This window comes from Stegostoma tigrinum, chromosome 3 (assembly GCF_030684315.1).
Source record: "Stegostoma tigrinum isolate sSteTig4 chromosome 3, sSteTig4.hap1, whole genome shotgun sequence".
In the NCBI taxonomy this organism is placed as follows: Eukaryota; Metazoa; Chordata; class Chondrichthyes; order Orectolobiformes; family Stegostomatidae; genus Stegostoma; species Stegostoma tigrinum.
In genome coordinates, this window is record NC_081356.1 from 139,633,134 (window position 1) to 139,649,616 (window position 16,483).

Sequence of the window (16,483 nt, forward strand, 5' to 3'; positions counted from 1 at the left end):
TCGTTTGCTAAGTACGCATATGTCAGAAAGGTAGGTAGAGGGGCAGGTAGTGTTAAGAAAGTGGGGAGATTGCAGAAAGACTTGCACAATCTAGGAGGGTGGCCAAAGAAATGGCAGACGGAATACAGTGTGGGAAAGTGTGAGTTTATGTACTTTTGTCAGAAGAATAGAGACATAGATAATTTTCTAAACGGGGAAAGGCTTCGGAAATCTGGAACACAAAGGGATTTGTGCTAGTTCAGGATTCTCTGAAAGGTAACATGCAGGTTCGGTTGGCAGTCAAGAAGCGAAATGCAAATTGAACAACACTGCACAGGACAGGCCTTTTGGCCCACAATGTTGTGTTGAGCATGACGCCAAATTAAACTAAACCCTTTTGTCTGCCCTTGGTCCATATCCTTCCATTCTTGCTTATCCACGTCCTTATCTGAAAGCCCCTTAAGCACCCCTTTCATATTTGCCTCCACCACTACCCCTGGTAGCGTGTTCCAGATGTCTACCACTCTGTGTAAAAAAAAAATTGCCTTTCACATCACCTTCAACTTGCCCCTTTTACCATAAATACTTTCAACTCTGGGAGAAAGATTTTGATCAAATTCTTTGAGGAAGTGACAAAGTTGATAGATGAGGGAAGGGCTGTGGATGTCATATACATGGACTTCAGAAAGGCATTTGATAAGGTTCTCCATGGTAGGCTGATGGACAAAGTGAAGTCGCATGGGGTCCTGGGTGTACTAGCTAGATGGATAGAGAACCGGCTGGGCAACAGGAGACAGTGTTGTAGTGGAAGGGAGTTAATCAAAATGGAGAACGGTGACCAGTGGTGTTCCACAGGGATCCTTGTTGGGACCACTGTTGTTTGTGATATACATAAATGATAGAATATAGAACATAGAACATTACAGAGACGTAGAGGTCTGTGCGCCTTGGGGACCGCTTTGCAGAACACCTACGCTTAGAACATAGAACATAGAACATTACAGCACAGTACAGGCCCTTCAGCCCTCAATGTTGTGCCAACCAATCTGAAGTCCATCTAACCTACACTATTCCATGTACATCCATATGCTTGTCCAAAGATGACTTAAATGTACCTAAAGTTGGCGAATCTACTACCGTTGCAGGCAAAGCGTTCCATTCCCTTATTACTTTCTGAGTAAAGAAACGGCCTCTGACATCTGTCCTATATCTTTCACCCCTCAATTTAAAGCTATGCCTCCTCGTGCTCGCCGTCACCATCCTAGGAAAAAGGCTCTCCCTATCCACCCTATCTAACCCTCTAATTATTTTATATGTCTCAATTAAGTCACCTCTCAACCTTCTTCTGTCTAACGAAAATAGCCTCAAGTCCCTCAGCCTTTCCTCGTAAGACCTTCCCTCCATACCAGGCAACATCCTAGTAAATCTCCTCTGCACCCTTTCCAAAGCTTCCACATCCTTCTTATAATGCGGTGACCAGAACTGTACACAATACTCCAAGTGCGGCCGCACCAGAGTTTTGTACAGTTTTGTACATGATCTGGAGGAAGGTATAGATGGTCTGATTAGCAAGTTTGCAGATGACACTAAGATTGGTGGAGTAGCGGATATTGAAGGGGACTGTCAGAGATTGCAGCAGAATATAGATAGATTGGAGAGTTGAGTGGACAAATGGCAGATGGAGTTCAATCCAGGCAAATGCAAGGTGATGCATTTTGGAAGATCTAATTCAAGAGTGAACTATACGGTAAATGGAAAAGCCCTGGGGAAAACTGATGCACAGAGAGATCTGGGTTTTCAGGTCTGTTCTACCCTGAAAATGGCAATGCAGGCGGATTGAGTGATCAAGAAGGCATACGGCATGCTTTCCTTCATTGGAGGGGGTACTGAGTACAAGAGTTGGCAGGTCATGTTACAGATGTGTAGGACTTTGGTTCAACCACATTTGGAATACTGTGTACAGTTCTGGTTGCCATGTTAGCAGAAGAATGTGGATGCTTTGGAGAGGGTGCAGAGGAGGTTCACCAGGATGTTGCCTGTAATGGAGGGCACTAGCTATGAAGAGAGGTTGAGTAGATTAGGATAATTTACATTAGAAAGACAGAGGTTGAGGGGAGACCTGATTGAGGTCTACAAATTCAATTCGAGGGTCAACCCTATTTATGCCAGTCATAATTTTACAAACTTCTATCAGATCTCCTATCATCTTCCAGCACCCTGGAGAAAAGTCTAGCTTGTCCAGCCTCTCCTTATAGCTCATACTGTCAAATCCAGGCAACGTCTTGATAATCTTTACCTGCTCTTTCTCCAAAGTCTCTGGATCCTTTCACTCACGTGACATTGAGAATTGAATGCATTACTCTAAGTGTGGCCTAACCAAAGTCTAAAGAATTCTTGCAACACAACATGCTGATTCTTGTACTCAGTGCTCCAACCAGTAAAGGCAAGCATGCTGTACAACTTCTTTCTCACTCTATCTCCTTCGGTGGCCACTTTTAAGGACCTGTGGCTTAGGACCCCAAGATCCCTGAATACATCAATGCGGTTCAGGATCCTGCTATTAACTATAAACTTTGCCTAAACATTTGATCTTCCAAAGGTGCAACAGCCCACACTTGCTCGGATTAAACTCCATCTGCCATTTCTCTGTCCATATCTGCAAACAATCCATATCCTACTGTATCCTTTGACAGCCTTCTATACCATTCACAACTCCCGGGATCTTTGTGTTGACTGCAAGCTTACTAACCCACCTATCTACTATTTCATCCAAATCACTTGTATATGTCATTGACAGCAGAGGTGCCAATATGTATCCCTGCTGAACACCACTACTCTCAGACCTCCAGCCAGAAGAACGTCCTTCCACTATTACCCTCTGTCTTCTATGGACAAGCTAATTCTGAATTGAAATGGCCAAGTCACGGTGGATTCCATGCACCTTAATCTACTCGATGAGCCTATCATGAGGGTCCCTGCCAAAAGCCTCACTAAATTCCGAGTAGACAATATCCACTGCTGTACTCTTATCAACCACCTTTGTCACATTCTCAGAAAGATCAATCAAGTCAGTAAGACACCAACTGCCCCACACAAAGTGATGTTGACTGTCCTTAATTAGGTCATGCTTTCCCAAATGCAGATGTTGGCGTTGATTTCAAGTGGGTTCAAATACAAGAACAGAGGTATACTGCTGAAGCTGTATAAGGCTCTAATCAGACCGCATCTGGAACACTATGTGCAATTTTGGGCCTCATATCTAAGAAAGAATATGCTAGAATTGGAGGGGATCCAGGGAGGTTATAAGAATGATCCCAGGGATAAAGGGCTTACTATATGAGCAACATTTGAAGACTCTGGTTCTGTACTCAGTGAAGTTTAGAAGAATGGCAAGGGGGTGGAAGTCTCATTGAAACTGACAGAATAGAGTCATACAGTACAGAAACAGACTTTTCGATCCAACTCATCCATGCCACCCAAGTTTCCTAAACGGAACTAGTCCCTCTTACCTGCATTTAGCCCATATCCCTTAAAGCTTTCCTACTCACTTAACGATCCAAATGTCTTTTAAATATTGTATCTGTACCGGCGTCTTCCACTTCCTCTGGAAGTTCGTTCCACATACAAACTACCTTCTGAGCAAAAATGTTGCCCCTCAGGTGCCTTTTAACTCTTTCTCCTCTCACCTTAAAGTTGTGAATCCCCTACCCTAGGGACAGGACCTTTGATATTTATCTTATCTATGCCTCTCATTTTATAAACCTCTTCAAGATCACCCCTCAACCTCCTACGCTCCAGTGAAAAATGTCCCAGCCTATCTGGCCTTTCCTTATCACTCAAACCCTCCAGTCCTGGGAACATCCTTGTAAATCTATTCAGCACCTTTTCCAATTTAATAATATCCTTCCTATAGCACGTTAACCCAAACTGAACTCGAAAAATGACCTCACCTGTGTCCTGTTCAACTGCAACATGACATCCCAACTCTCATACTCAGTGGTTTGAGCAATGAAGGCAAGCATGCCAAACACCACCTTTGAGTCAACTGACCATGGCACCAGGTCCAGGAGGCCATTCAAGAGGGGGGAGCAAGAAGACAGATTGTAGTTTAGGGGATTCCATAATCAGGGGGATAGACAGTATCCTTTGCAAGCAGAATAGAGAATCCCACATGGTGTGTTGCCTGCCTGTTGCCAGGGTGCGAGACATCTCTGACTGGCTTGAGAGGATACTAGAGAGGGAGGGGAACGTGGAGGATGCAGTTGTTGTGGTTCACGTTGGTACCAACAACATAGGCAGGACTATGAAAAAAGACCTGTTTCAGGATTATGAAAAGCTAGGAACAAAATTAAAAACAGGTCTTCAAGGGTCGTAATCTGTGGATTGCTGCCTGAGCCACGTGCAAATTGGCATAGGGAGGCGAGGATCAGGGAAGTAAACACGTGGCTAAAAGACTGGTGTGGAAAAGAGGGTTTCCTTTTCATAGGGCACTGATATCAGTTCCGGGACAGGAGGGATCTATACTGCTGGGATGGACTCCTCCTGAACACGGCCGGGTCCAGTGTTCTGGCAAAAAGAGTAAATAGGGTGGTTAATAGGACTTTAAGTAGGGGGGAAGGGAGAAGCGAGCTTGGAGAGAGAATAACAATTAATGTAAGGCAAAGCACCAGGTTAGCAGGTGTACGAGGAAGCTTCAAGTCCATTGAAAATCAGGAAAGAAGTTAAAGGGAAGGCGAACTCAAGAGCTGTTATTAATGGAGGTGTTAGGATCCAAAAATAAGTTTGCAAAAACTGGTATCAGGGCACTTTATCTGAATGCTCGGAGCATTCGAAACAAGGTGGATGAGTTGTCGGTGCAAATAATGACAAATGGGTATGATTTCGTGGCCATTACAGAGACATGGTTACAGGATGTTCATGACTGGGAGTTAAATATCCAGGGTTATCAAACTGTTTAGAAGGACAGACAGGAAGGTAAGGGAGGTGGTGTTGCTCTGATTTTTAAGGATGATAGCGGGCAGTAGTGAGAGATGGTATAGATTCTACTGAACCAAACATTGAATCCATTTGGGTGGAAATTAGGAATAGCAGGGAGAAGAAGTCACTGATAGGTGTGGTCTATAGGCTACCAAATAAGGACATCGTGGGGGGTGAGCAATAAACATAGAAATAGCTAATGCATGTAAAAATGGTACAGCAATTATCATGTGGGATTTTAATCTACATATTGATTGGCCAAACCAGGTCGGTCATGGCAGACTTGAGGAGGGGTTCATAGAATGCATCAGTGATAATTTCCTTGGACAATATCTAATGGAACCCATGAGGGAGCAAGCTATCCGAAATCTAGTCCTGTGTAATGAGACTGGAATAATTAATGATCTCACAGTTAGGGATCCTCTTGGAAGGAGTGATCACAGTATGGTCCAATTTAAAATACAGCTGGATCGTGAGAAGGTTAAATCCAAGACCTATGTCCTGTGCTTAAACAAAGGAGACTATGAAGGAATGAGCGACGAGTTAGCTAAGGTTGAATGGGAGCAAAAACTTTATGGTGGGTCAATCAAGGAACAGTGGAGGACTTTCAGAACAATTTTTCACAGTGCTCAGCAGAAGTATATTCCAGTTATAAGGAAGAACTGTAGCAAAAGAGAGAGCCAGCCATGGATGTCTAAGGAAATAAAGGAAAGTATCAGGTTGGAAAAAAAAATATAAAAAAGCAAAGAGCTCTGGGAAACTAGTAGACTGGCAAATCTTTAAAGGCCAACAGAAAGCCACATAAAAATTATAAAGAAAAGTAAGATAGATAATGAGAGTAAGCTAGCTCAGAATATAAAAACAAGCAGCAAAATTTTCTGTAAGTATGTAAATAGCCAGAGACTATTTCCCAGGGCAGAAATATCTAACACGAGGGGTCATAGTTTTAAGCTGGTTGGAGGAAAGTATAGAGGGGATGTCAGAGGCGGGTTCTTTACACAGAGAGTTGTGAGAGCATGGAATGCGTTGCCAGCAGCAGTTGTGGAAGCAAGGTCATTGGGGTCATTTAAGAGATTGCTGGACATGCATATGGTCACAGAAATTTGAGGGTGCATACATGAGGATCAATGGTCAGCACAACATTGTGGGCTGAAGGGCCTGTTCTGTGCTGTACTGTTCTATGTTCTATGTTCTATGTTCTATGTAAAAGAGTGGCGAAGGTAAACACTCGCCCTTTAGAGGATGAGAAGGCCTCATCAACAAAACAGTTATTTTGTGTTGGTCTTCACAGTGGAAGACACAAATAACATGCTGAAAACTAATGGCAAGAAGGTTATAGCAGGTGAGGACCTAGAAACAATTATTATCACTAAGGAGGCTGTTTGGAGCAAGCTAATGGGGCTAAAGTTAGACAAGTCTCCTGGCCCTGATGAAATGCATCCCAGGGCACTAAAAGAGGTGATTGGGGAAATAGCAAATGCACTAGTAATTATTTACCAAATTCACTGGACTCTGGGGTGGTTCCTGCAGATTGGAAAACAGCCAATGTGATTCCACTGTTTAAAAAAGGAAGTTGACAAAAAGCTGATAACTGCAGGCCAGTGAGCTTAAGTTTGGTTGTGGGGAAATGCTTGAATCTGTCATTGAGGAGGAACTAGCAAGACATCAGGGTATAAATTGTCCCATTGGGAATACCCAGCATGGGTTCATGAAGGATAGGTCATGTTTAACTAATTTGGTGGAATCCTTTGAAGACATTACTTGCATGGTGGACATTGGGGAACCTGTGGATGTAGTGTATCTAGATTTCAAAACAAAGAAACAACAAAGAAACCTACAGCACAGGAACAAGCCCTTCGGCCCTCCAAGCCTGCGCCGATCAAGACCCTCTGTCTAACCTGTCATCTATTTTCTAACGGTCTGTGACCATTTGCTCCCTGCCCATCCATGTACCTGTCCAAATATATCTTAAAAGACGCTAACATGTCTGCGTCTACCACCTCCACTGGCAACGTGTTCCAGGCGCCCACCACTCTCTAAGTAAAGAACTTTCCACGCAGATCTCCCTTAAACTTACCTTCTGTCACTTTGAACTCATGACCCCTACTAATTGAATCCCCCACTCTGGGAAAAAGCTTTTTGCTATCGACCCTGTCTATACTCCTCATGATTTTGTAGACCTCAATCAGGTCCCCCCTCAATCTCCGTCTTCCTAATGAAAATAATCCTAATCTACTCAACCTCTCTTCATAGCTAGCACCCTCCATACCAGGCAACATCCTGGTGAACCTCCTCTGCACCCTCTCCAAAGCATCCACATCCTTTTGGTAATGTGGTGACCAGAACTGCACACAGTACTCCAAATGTGGCCGAACCAAAGTCCTATACAACTGCAACATGACCTGCCAACACTTGTACTCAGTACCCCGCCCAATGAAGGAAAGCATGCCATATGCCTTCTTGACCACCCTATTGATCTGCGATGTCACCTTTAGGGAACAATCGACCTGAACACCCAGATCTCTCTGTTCATCAAATTTCCAGAAGGCATTTGACAAGGTGCCACACTAAAGGCTGCTACATAAGATAAAGTTACGCTGTATTACAGGTATTGTATTGGCATGGATAGATGTTTGGTTGACCAGTAGAAAGCAAAGAGTAGGAGTAAACGAAATGTGAGGCTGGATGAACACAGCAGGCCCAGCAGCATCTCAGGAGCACAAAAGCTGACGTTTCGGGCCTAGACCCTTCATCGGTGAGGGTTCTGGAATAACATCAGCTTTTGTGCTCCTGAGATGCTGCTGGGCCTGCTGTGTTCATCCAGCCTCACATTTTATTGTTTTGGATTCTCCAGCATCTGCAGTTCCCATTATCACTGATACAGTAGGAGTAAATGGGTATTTTTCTGGTTGGCGGTCAGCGGCCAGTGGTTTGCCTCAGAGATCAGTGTTGGGACCTCAATTGTTTACAATTTACACAGATGAATTGGAGTTGGCAGACTATGTGTGGTGTATCTAAATTTTGCAGATGACAGTAAGGAGAGTGGTAGTGAGTCACTGTTTTTGAATCTGTAAAAAGCTTACCTTGAGAATAGGTGGAGGTATGCTGAGCAGGAGCAGACACAGGACGGCTGAGTAAGTGAGGTAATATATTTGTGTGGTTGCGTTACCTGAAACACTACCCGGGTAGTGTCTCCCACCCATCCTCCTCCTCTAAGCAAAAAAAAGGTTCTGTGTGCTTGACTGGTAAGGTAACAAATTTATTTTTTAATTCTTTATTTTTTAAGTCTTGGGAATTTAGAATAATGGGAACGGAGGTCAGGGCAGTTGAATGTTCCTCCTGCAGAATGTGGGAGGTAAGGGTCACCACTAGTGTCCCTGCTGACTACATCTGTTGGAAGTGCACCCAACTCCAGCTCCTCGAAAACCGCGTTAGGGAACTGGAGCTGGAGCTGGATGAACTTTGGATCATTCGGAAGGCAGAGGGGGCTATTGAGAGGAGTTACAGGGAGGTAGTCACTCCTCAAGTACAGGAAAAAGGCAGATGGATTACGGTCAGGGGACGGAAAGGGAACCGGCAGGCAGTGCAGGGATCCCCTGTGGCCATTCCCCTCAACAATAAGTATACCGTTTTGGATAGTGTTGGGGGGGGTACTTACCAGGGGAAAGCAGTAGGGCACAGGTGTCTGGCACAGAGTCTGTCCCTGCTGCTCAGAAGGGAAGGGGGAAGATGAGCAGAGCATTAGACATTGGGGACTCCATAGTTAGGGGGACAGATAGGAGGCTCTGTGGGGACGAGAGAGACTCACGGTTGGTGTGTTGCCTCCCAGGTGCCAGGGTGCGTGATGTCTCTGATCGTGTTTTTGGGATCCTTAAGGGGGAGGGGGAGCAGCCCCAAGCTGTGGTCCACATTGGCACCAACAACATAGGTAGGAAGAGAGATGGGGATTTAAGGCAGAAATTCAGGGAGCTAGGATGGAAGCTGAGAGCTCGGACGAACAGAGTTGTTGTCTCTGGTTTGTTGCCTGTGCCACGTGCTAGTGAGGCGAGGAATAGGGAGAGAGAGAGGAGTTGAACACGTGGCTACAGGGATGGTGCAGGAGGGAGGGTTTTGGATTCTTGGAAAATCGGGGCTCTTTCTGGGGTAGGTGGGACCTCTAGGGGCAAGATGGCCTTCACCTGAACCAGAGGGGTAGCGACATCCTGGGGCGAAATTTGCTAAGGCTTTTCGGGTGGGTTTAAACTAATTCAGCAGGGGGTTGGGCACCAAAATTGTAGTTCGAGTATAGAAAAGGTTGAGAGTAGGGTGGTCCGAAATAAAGTTTCAGGGAAGAAAGATGGCACTGGCAAGCAAGAAGCTGGTTTGAAGTGTGTCTACTTCAATGCCAGGAGCGTCCGGAATAAGGTGAGTGAACTTGCAGCATGGGTTAGTACCTGGGACTTCGATGTTGTGGCCATTTCGGAGACATGGATAGAGCAGGGACAGGAATGGTTGTTGCAGGTTCCGGGCTTTAGATGTTTCAGGAAGAACAGAGAAGATGGTAAAAGGGGCGGAGGTGTGGCATTGTTGGTCCAGGACAGTATTACAGTTGCAGAAAGGATGTCTGGGGACTCGTCAACTGAGGTAGTATGGGCTGAGGTTAGAAACAGGAAAGGAGAGGTCACCCTGTTGGGAGTTTTCTATTGGCCTCCGAATAGTTCCAGAGATGTAGAGGAAATGATAGCAAAGATGATTCTCAATAGGAGTGAGAGAGACAGGGTCTTTGTCATGGGGGAACTTCAACTTTCCAAATATTGACTGGGAGCACTATAGTTCGAGTACTATAGATGGGTCAGTTTTTGTCCAGTGTGTGCAGGAGGGCTTCCTGACACAGGATGTAGATAGGCCAACAAGGGGCGAAGCCACATTAGATTTGGGACTGGGTAATGAGTCTGGCCAGGTGTTAGATTTGGAAGTAGGTGAGCACTTGGACGAGGGAATTGAAGGATGGGTCAGCAAGTTTGCAGACGACACAAAGGTCGGAGGTGTCGTTGACAGTGTAGAGGGCTGTTGTAGGCTGCAGCGGGACATTGACAGGATGCAGAGATGGGCTGAGAGGTGGCAGATGGAGTTCAACCTGGATAAATGCGAGGTGATGCATTTTGGAAGGTCGAATTTGAAAGCTGAGTACAGGATTAAGGATAGGATTCTTGGCAGCGTGGAGGAACAGAGGGATCTTGGTGTGCAGATACATAGATCCCTTAAAATGGCCACCCAAGTGGACAGGGTTGTTAAGAAAGCATATGGTGTTTTGGCTTTCATTAACAGGGGGATTGAGTTTAAGAGTCGTGAGATCTTGTTGCAGCTCTATAAAACTTTGGTTAGACCGCACTTGGAATACTGCATCCAGTTCTGGGCGCCCTATTATAGGAAAGATGTGGATGCTTTGGAGAGGGTTCAGAGGAGGTTTACCAGGATGCTGCCTGGACTGGAGGGCTTATCTTATGAAGAGAGGTTGACTGAGCTCGGTCTCTTTTCACTGGAGAAAAGGAGGAGGAGAGGGGACCTAATTGAGGTATACAAGATAATGAGAGGCATAGATAGAGTTGATAGCCAGAGACTATTTCCCAGGGCAGAAATGGCTAGCACGAGGGGTCATAGTTTTAAGCTGGTTGGTGGAAAGTATAGAGGGGATGTCAGAGGCAGGTTCTTTACGCAGAGAGTTGTGAGAGCATGGAATGCGTTGCCAGCAGCAGTTGTGGAAGCAAGGTCATTGGGGTCATTTAAGAGACTGCTGGACATGCATATGGTCACAGAAATTTGAGGGTGCATACATGAGGATCAATGGTCGGCACAACATTGTGGGCTGAAGGGCCTGTTCTGTGCTGTACTGTTCTATGTTCTATGTTCTATGTTCACTTTGGTGATAGCGATCACAATTCAGTTTTGTTTACTTTAGTGATGGAAAGGGATAGGTGTATACCACTGGGCAAGAGTTATAGCTGGGGGAAAGGCAATTACGATGAGATTAGGCAAGATTTAGGAAGCATAGAATGGGGAAGGAAACTGAAGGGGATGGGCACATTAGAAATGTGGAGCTTATTCAAGGAAAAGCTCCTGTGTGTCCGAGATAAGTATGTACCTGTCAGGCAGGGAGGAAGCTGTAGAGTGCGGGAGCCGTGGTTTACGAAGGAAGTGAAATCTCTGTTCAAGAGGAGGAAGAAGGCTTATGTTAGGATGAGATGTGAAGGCTCAGTTAGGGCACTTGAGGGCTACGAGGTAGCCAGGAAAGACCTAAAGAGAGAGCTCAGAAGAGCCAGGAGGAGACATGAGAAGTTGTTGGCGGATAGGATCAGGGTAAACCCGAAGGCTTTCTATAGGTATTTAAGGAATAAAAGAATGACGAAAGTAAGATTAGGCCCAATCAAGGATAGTAGTGGTAAGTTGTGTGTGGAGTCAGAGGGGATAGGGGAAGCACTAAATGAATATTTTTCAACAGTATTCTCTCTAGAAAATGACATTGTTGTCGAGGAGAATACTGAGATACAGGCTACTAGACTAGGTGGGATTGAGGTTCACAAGGAAGAGGTATTAGAAATCCTTCAGAGGGTGAAGATAGATAAGTCCCCTGGATGGATTGGATTTATCCTCGGATCCTCTGGGAAGCCAGGGAGGAGATTGCTGAGCCTTTGGCATTGAACTTTAACTTGTCATTGTCTACAGGAATAGTGCCAGAAGACTGGAGGATAGCAAATGTGGTTCCCCTGTTCAAGAAGGGGAGTAGAGACAACCCTGGTAATTATTGACCAGTGAACCTTACCTCAGTTGTTGGTAAAGTGTTGGAAAAGGTTATAAGGGATAGGATTTATAATCATCTAGAAAAGAATAAGTTGATTAGGGATAGTCAGCATGGTTTTGTGAAGGGAAGGTCATGCCTCACAAACCTTATTGAGTTCTTTGAGAAGGTGACCAAACAGGTAGATGAGAGTAAACTGGTTGGTGTGGTGTATATGGATTTCAGCAAGGCGTTCGATAAGGTTCCCCACAATAGGCTATTGTACAAAATGCGGAGGAATGGGACTGTGGGAGATATAGCAGTTTGAATCGGAAATTGGCTTGCTGAAAGAAGACAGAGGGTGGTAGTTGATGGAAAATGTTCATCCTGGAGCGCAGTTACTAGTGGCGTACTGCAAGGGTCGGTGTTGGGTCCACTGCCGTTTGTCATTTTTATAAATGACCTGGATGAGGGCGTAGAAGGATGGGTTAGTAAATTTGCAGACGACACTAAGGTCGGTGGAGTTGTGGATAGTGACAAAGGATGCTGTAGGTTGCCGAGAGACATAGATAATCTGCAGAGCTGGGCTGAGAGGTGGCAAATGGAGTTTAATGCAGACAAGTGTGAGGTGATGCACTTTGGTAGGAGTAACCGGAATGCAAAGTACAGGGCTAATGATAAGATTCTTGGTAGTGTAGATGAGCGGAGAGATCTCAGTGTCCATGTACACAGATCCTTGAAAGTTGCCACCCAGGTTGACAGGGCTGTTTAGAAGGCATAGAGTGTTTTAGCTTTTATTAATATGGGGATCGAGTTCTGGAACCAAGAGGTTATGGTGAAGCTGTACAAAACTCTGGTGCAACCGCACTTGGAGTATTGTGTACAGTTCTGGTCACCGCATTATAAGAACGCTGTGGAAGCTTTGGAAAGGGTGCAGAGGAGATTTACTAGGATGTTGCCTGGTATGGAGGGAAGGTCTTACGAGGAAAGGCTGAGGGACTTGAGGCTGTTTTCATTGGAGAGCAGAAGGTTGAGAGGTGACTTAATTGAAACATATAAAATCATCAGAGTGTTAGATAGGGTGGATAGGGAGAGCCTTTTTCCTAGGACAGTTGCGGCGAGCACGAGGGGGCATAGCTTTAAATTGTGGGGTGAAAGATATAGGAGAGATGTCAGAGGTAGTTTCTTTACTCAGAGAGTAGTAAGGGAATGGAACGCTTTGCCTGCAACGGTAGTAGATTCGCCAACTTTGGGTAAATTTAAGTCATCATTGGATAAGCGTATGGACGTAGATGGAATAGTGTAGGTTAGATGGGCTTGAGATCGGTATGACAGGTCGGCACAACATCGAGGGCCGAAGGGCCCGTACTGTGCTGTAATGTTCTATGTTCTCTGTAAAACACCATCAGTTTCCTAGGGACGTGTACTGAGGACAGCATTCCAGGAACAAATCTTGCAGCCTTTGCGGCGTCATCTGTACGCTGATTCATGGGTCAATAGAAAAGAACTTTAAGTGCACAGAGCGTTGTGAGAGCGTCATCTTTACCATCAACTATACAGCCATTTTTGTGCCATTTGCGAATTTTCCAAAGCTATCATATTGACCACAAACAACGAAGGACCACCATCACTGGAAACAGCTTTCAATTTGCAAAAACGTGTCAACCATTATCCGAGATAGTAGGAACTGTCAATGCTGGAGAATGAGATAACGAGGTGTAGAGCTGGATGAACACAGCAGGCCAAGTAGCATCAGAGGAGCAGGAAAGCTGACGTTTCGGTCTGGACCCTTCAGGAAAAAAAAATTGGCTCCCTTTCATTGAGCCAATTTTTGATCCAACTCAACCTATTCCCCTGAATTCTTTGGGTTTTAATTTTTCTGACCAGTTTGCCAAGTGGGACTTTGTCCGGTGCGCCTCAAAAATCCATGTAAACACATCTACTACATTACCCTCATCAGCCCTCTTTGCATGCTTTGAACATTCATTGAAGTCACAAAGACATGCCCTTTCATTAACAAAACTTTGCTGATCAATCTAATTGAGTTAACTCTGTGTCTCAGTATTGACTCCATTAATGCTCAAGGTCAGAGTGAACAACATAGAATTATTTAGCCTATCTTTCGCTCCCTTTTTAAACAACAACAATGTGGCAGTCCTCTGGTACCTCACCTGTATGGAGTGTGAATTGGAAAATGAACCTCAGAGCATCTACGATTTTCTCTCTGTCTCCCTCTAACAGATTCAGATACGTGTAGTGCACGAGTTAACCTTAAGGAGGTCAATCCCTCCAGTTCAACCCTTCTCATTATGCTTATTTTACCTAATGTTTAATACTACCCCTCTTTAACCTGAATGTGTGCATCATCTCTCTCCTTTCATGACCAAATATTCATTAAGAACCCTACCCATAAGCCCAGCTTGCACAGTTCCTACCTTTCCCAGAAGCAGTCCTGGAATTCTACTCTAATGCCCATCCTCAGACCCCCAGCTTTCCAGTCATATGTTCAGTCACTCAATTCTCCTATTTTTATGCAAACAAGTCCATTGGGCTGTGCATTATCCTGAGGCTTCTGTTTTGGATGCCCTACCCTTCAGTTTCCCAACCTTGCTCGAAGAAATCCACTTTGAGGACTTAATTTGGAGATGAGCTAGATAAATGGAGTGGTGGTTATGGCCAGTCCCCTCAACTTTCCCTCAGGCAGTTCCTCAGGATTGAAGAGATAGTAAGAGCTGCTGAAACAGAAACAGAGTTGCTGGAAAAACTCAGCAGGTCTGGCAGCATCTGTGAAGGCAAAAACAAAGTTAACATGGTTGATGGGAGATCAAATAGAAACTTACAAGATAATACGTGGCTTAGAAAGGATGGACGCTGGGAAGTTGTTTCCGTTAGGCGGGGAGAGTAAGACTTGTAGGCACAGCCTTAGAATTAGAGGGGGTAAATTTAAAACGGAAATGAGGAGACATTTCTTCAGCCAGAGCGTGGTGGGCCTGTGAAATTCATTGCCGTGGAGTGCAGTGGAGGCGGGGACATTAAATGTCTTCAAGGCAGAGATTGATAACTTCTTGATCTCACAAGGAATTAAGGGCTATGGGGAGTGTGCGGGTAAGTGGAGTTGAAATGCCCATCAGCCATGATTAAATGGTGGAGTGCACATGATGGGCCGAATGGCCTTACTTCCACTCCTATGTCTTATGGTCTTAAGTGGCTGATAAGCCCTATCTGGATTTCTTTTGTCTTCATTCATATGACGTCAGTGTTGCTGGCTGGTCCAGCTTAATTTGCCCATCCTTTGTTACCCTTGAGAAGTTAGTTGTGAGGTGCCTTGAACCAATTCAGTCCGTGAGCTGTAGGTTGACTCATGATGCAGTTTGTGAGGAAGTTCCAGACTTTTTGACCCAGTGACAGTGAAGGAATGATAATATATTTCTAAGCCACGATGCTGTTTTTTGAAGGGGCCTTCACAGGTGGTGGTTCCCATGTATCCGGATACAAAGAATCATCCTCCGACACTTCCGCCATCTACAATCCGATCCCACAACCCATGCCATTTTTCCATCCCCACCGTTGTCTGCTTTCCGGAGAGACCACTCTCTCCGCGACTCCCTTGTCCGCTCCACACTCCCCTCCAACCCCACCACACCCGGCACCTTCCCCTGCAACCGCAGGAAGTGCTACACTTGCCCCCACACCTCCTCCCTCACCCCCATCCCAGGCTCCAGGATGACCTTCCATATCAAACAGATGTTCACCTGCACATCTGCCAATGTGATATATTGTATCCATTGCACCCGGTGTGGCTCCCTCTACATTGGGGAAACCAAGCGGAGGCTTGGGACCACTTTGCAGAACACCTCCGCTCAGTTTGCAACAAACAACTGCACCTCCCAGTTGCGAACCATTTCAACTCCCCCCTCCCATTCCTCAGACAACACGTCCATCATGGGCCTCCTGCAGTGCCACAGTGATGCCACCCGAAGGTTGCAGGAACAGCAACTCATATTCCGCTTGGGAACCCTGCAGCCCAATGGTATCAATGTGGACTTCACCAGCTTCAAAATCTCCCCTTCCCCTACTGCATCCCATAAACAGCCCAGTTCTTCCCCTCCCCACACTGTATCCCAAAACCAGCCCAGCCTGTCTCTGCTTCCCTAACCTGTTCTTCCTCTCACCCATCCCTTCCTCCCACCTCAAGCCGCACCTCCATTTCCTACCTACCACCTCATCCCGCCTCTTTGACCTGTCCATCTTCCCTGGACTGACCTATCCCCTCCCTACCTCCCCACCTATACTCTCCTCTCTACCTATCTTGTTTTCTCTCCATCTTCGGTCCGCCTCCCCCTCTCTCCCTATTTATTCCAGAACCCTCTCCTCATCCCCCTCTCTGATGAAGGGTCTAGGCCTGAAACATCAGCTTTTGTGCTCCTGAGAGGCTGCTTGGCCTGCTGTGTTCATCCAGCTCCACTCATCCAGCTCCACACTTTGTTATCTTGGATTCTCCAGCATCTGCAGTTCCCATTATCACTGGTTCCCATGTATCTACTGCCCTTGTCCTTTTCGATGGAGTTAATTCTGTGTTTGGAAGGTGTTGTCTTCAGTGGATTTTGGCAGTATATCATGTAGATGGTACCCACTGCTGCTATTGACAGTCAGTGGTGGAGAGAGTGGATACATGTGTGTATGGTGCCAATCAGGCAGGCTACTCTGTCTTGGATGGTGTTAAGCTTCCTGAGTGTTTTTGGAGATGCACTCATCTAGGTAAGTTGGGAGTAT

At 45.6% G+C, this 16,483-nt stretch overlaps 1 protein-coding gene across 7 annotated transcripts in view; it reads left to right on the top strand.

Moving 5' to 3' along the window:
* LOC125450885 (WD repeat-containing protein 70) overlaps positions 1-16,483 on the top strand; it is a 167,679-nt gene that overhangs the window by 99,875 nt on the left and 51,321 nt on the right. The gene's annotated exons all lie outside the window — the stretch shown is intronic.